The sequence below is a fragment of the Cryptomeria japonica genome, chromosome 10 (genome assembly GCF_030272615.1).
Source record: "Cryptomeria japonica chromosome 10, Sugi_1.0, whole genome shotgun sequence".
Lineage (NCBI taxonomy): Eukaryota > Viridiplantae > Streptophyta > Pinopsida > Cupressales > Cupressaceae > Cryptomeria > Cryptomeria japonica.
In genome coordinates, this window is record NC_081414.1 from 329,805,260 (window position 1) to 329,808,952 (window position 3,693).

Here is a 3,693-nt window from a genome sequence, read left to right on the forward strand (position 1 = left end):
CCTCTTCCTTCTTCTTCTTTTCTTCCTCTTCCTTCTTCTTCTTCTCTTCCTCTTCCTTCTTCTTCTTCTTTTCTTCCTCTTCCTTCTTCTTCTTTTCTTCCTCTTCCTTCTTCTTTTCTTCCTCTTCCTTCTTCTTCTTCTCTTCCTCTTCCTTCTTCTTCTTCTCTTCCTTATCCTCTTCTCCTTTCTTTTTCCTCTCATCTTCCTCTTTCCTCTTTTTCTCATCTTCATCCCTCTTCTTCGTCTGTTTGGCCTTCTTTGGCTTTTCATCAGACTCAGTCTCTTCGGAGTCTAGTTCATTTGACTTAGTCTTCCTTTTTCTTTCGAAGACTTTTTCCGGTGCCACTTCCGGTTTCTTCTTTGCTGATGACCGCTTGGTCACTCTTGGAGTTGCAGTGGTAGCCAGTGCCGATGTTGCAGGCACTACCTTGGCTTTCTTTGCTACCGGTTCTTTTCCTTTCTTAACAGATGGTTCCTCGACCGGTGCAATCCTCTCCAAATAGGTTTCGGTCCTCTTAGCCTTAGGATAAAGAGGCAAGGCAATAAGGGTTGACGCATACCCTTCCAGCATATCATACATAACCTCATAGCCCATTGGCTCCACTTCCTCCATTCTAGGCTCAACAGCCTCCATTAGGCATTTGTCCACCTGAATGGAGAAACAAATGTCATCTTCATATTTCTTAACGATGTCACCTGATATCCTTACCCTTTGACTCATCTTCCTTCTGAACTCATCAAAATATTTGTTCAGCACCTCAGGGTAATCGGTTCCAATGGCTTGTATACTTTCCTTGATCTGCTTGGTTACCGGTTGGTCAGGAGACCACTGTACATCTCCTACTCCAGGAAAGTAGCCTTGGAAATAGAAAAACAACCCAACCAATAGTTGTCCGAACTTGAATCTTAGTGCATTATCCTATTTAATTGACTTTAGATTAGACAGGAGTTTCCTCTGCATACTAGTGCATAGGTCAAATGATGTGTCTTCTTTAATCATCTGATAAGCGACATTTACCACTGTGGCAGATACAAAATTAATCCTGCTAGCTGAGAATGTTCTGTAGCCTATCACCATGCAGACGTATTTCACCAGATCATCCTTGATAGGATTAACTATCATACCCCATGAGTCACTTGTTGAACCGGTGAGCTTGGCCATTTCCGTTTTATAGGAGTTGAGAAAATACAACACCACAGGAGCCCAAATAATCTCTGCAAGATGAAAAACCTGTTACAAGGAGAAGCAATGAAGCAAATCACAGAAGGAAAGAATACACAAGAAAAATACGCTCCAAAAGATGAGAGCTCAATAATCTCCAAAATGTATTGTCAATAATAATCCTTCTTCATACAATGAAAAGAAAGAACTCAACCTTTAATAGGTCAACAAACCCTAAAAGGGAAAACCTAGGTTTGCACATAATAATTAATTAAAATAATTAATTATATGCACCTAATGTTAGCTTAAGTGTAAAAGAGATAAAGGGAACTTAAATAATTAAACAAATATTGTTTAATTAATCAATTAAATACTCGAATACTCTAACACCCCCCCTTAAGCTAGACTTAGGTAGAAGCTAAAACCTAGAACGGCTAATGAAAGCAATAAAGATGGGTCCCGGAAACAAGGCCTGATCAGGTACCCAAAGACAATGAAATCTCTATGAACTGGAGAAATAGAGAAAACCACATGGGAACAAAACTCTACTCCAAAAAGAGATGAAAAAGAATACCACTGAAGCATGAAGAACCTGCAAACTCTGTCGAAGAATAACTGTTGATCTGAAGAACATCCACTAAACTAGAACATGACCAGGTAGAGAAGACCGTAATCTGCATGAGTGCCCTCAAATGACACTACTCGAATCAGGAGGCAAACAAGGCAAAAATAACTAAAATCGAAGATACAGATGGCATGAGAAACCAAAGCCTGAAGAGCTGATCAATCGAACCACGGAAGCAGTAGAACCAAGCAAACAAGGCAAAAACAACTAAAATCGAAGATACAGATGGCATGAGAAACCAAATCCTAAAGAGCTGATCAGTCGAACCATGGAAGCAGTAGAACCAACAGGATAAACCTCCCCATAATGTGGAAGTGGGAGAGGGATAGGAACACTGAAAAGGACTGCCAAAAAAAACTACATGACGAAGAACCAAGAACATCAAAGGTGCTGAGACACATCATCATGAGGCAAATGTCATGGAAGGAACACTCACTTGACAAAGGAAGATGGCAAACAACAGGCAAACATCAACCCCCTCATGGCACTTGATCAATAGTGCTTGTACAACAAGACACAACATATGCAAGATTCCAAGTAAACAATGCATGATGGCACTTTATCTCAATGCGTTTGCATAAATACAAGCTACAATGATAAGAAGACTAGAAAAAGAAATGAGAATGAAAACAGAGACACCCTACTCAAAAAAGAGATCCTAAGACCTGAAACAATCACGATATCCACCAGAGTGTTGAAAAGCAAAAAACTGAATAAATATGCATGGAGCAGAATCTGGAAATAAAACTCGTATTTTTGGAAAGTACACAGCACAAGCTTTCCGAAAATATAAAGTTTTTGAAAAACGGAGGTCGGATGCTCATTCTATGGCTCCCGGAGTGCAAAAACTAGACCTCACTTTGACTGGAAAAAAATATAGTCAAATAGAAAAATTGGAAAAAAATACCAATACCATGAGGTCAGCCTCGGAACCAGCTTTCCGACGCCTATTCGTTTTCAAAAAAATAACTTTGTATGCCCAAGATAGGGCCAAAAAACCAAACCCCCCCTAAAAAAGCCAAAAAAGGGAGTCTGGTGGCACTAGCCAGTGGGTGGCCAGTGGGTGGCGGCCCGGTGGTGGTCTGGTGGCTGGGCGGAGCCAGGGTGGTCGGCTGGCCGGGCAGAGGTTTCCCGACGAATGGGCGGTGTCTCCTCGGTAGCATTGCAGCGGTCGGAGGGAGGTCGGGCAGCGGTCGGGGAGCTGGGGGCCGCAGGGAGGCGGAGGCCAGGGGCTACGATAGCAGCAGCGCAGGGAAGCGGCGGCCGCAGGGAGGCCGGCAGGGGGCCGGGATGCAGACGGCCGGAGACCGACAGCGGGGCCAGAGGAACAGCGGCGAGGTCCGAGGAAGGACTGCCGGTGGTGCGAGGCCCAAGACCTGCCCTATCCGTGGGCCGTACTGACAAACCTTGCGTACCATGGGCCCCCCCCAAAAAAAAAAATTTTGCAAAACAAAAATTTGTTTTTTTTAAGAACCCTTTTTTTTATTTTTCTTGCCTTTTGCTTTTTTAAAATTTTTTTTTTTAAAAAGCAAATTTCGGCCTGCATGTCGTAAAAAGGCAAAAAAAAAAATTCAAAAAATTATTTCTTGATCTGCGTGTCAAGGTCGTACGGCTTGGATCTGAGAAAAAAATTCACCCAGAGGCTCAGGAACCAAAATAGGTCGAATTTTATATGACCATAGGGGTTTTCGGGCCTTCTGAGCACGATGGTGAGGTCCGTTTAGACCCAAAGTGCTCAGAAAAAAAATGCCAAACCCTAGGTACATAAAAAAATTCCTGAAACCCCAGATCTGCTTACAAAGCCAAAAATACTCAAAACAAGAACAGGCAGTTGCAGATCTAAAGCTCTGATACCATATAGGAGTTGAGAAAATACAACACCATAGGAGCCCAAATAATCTCTGCA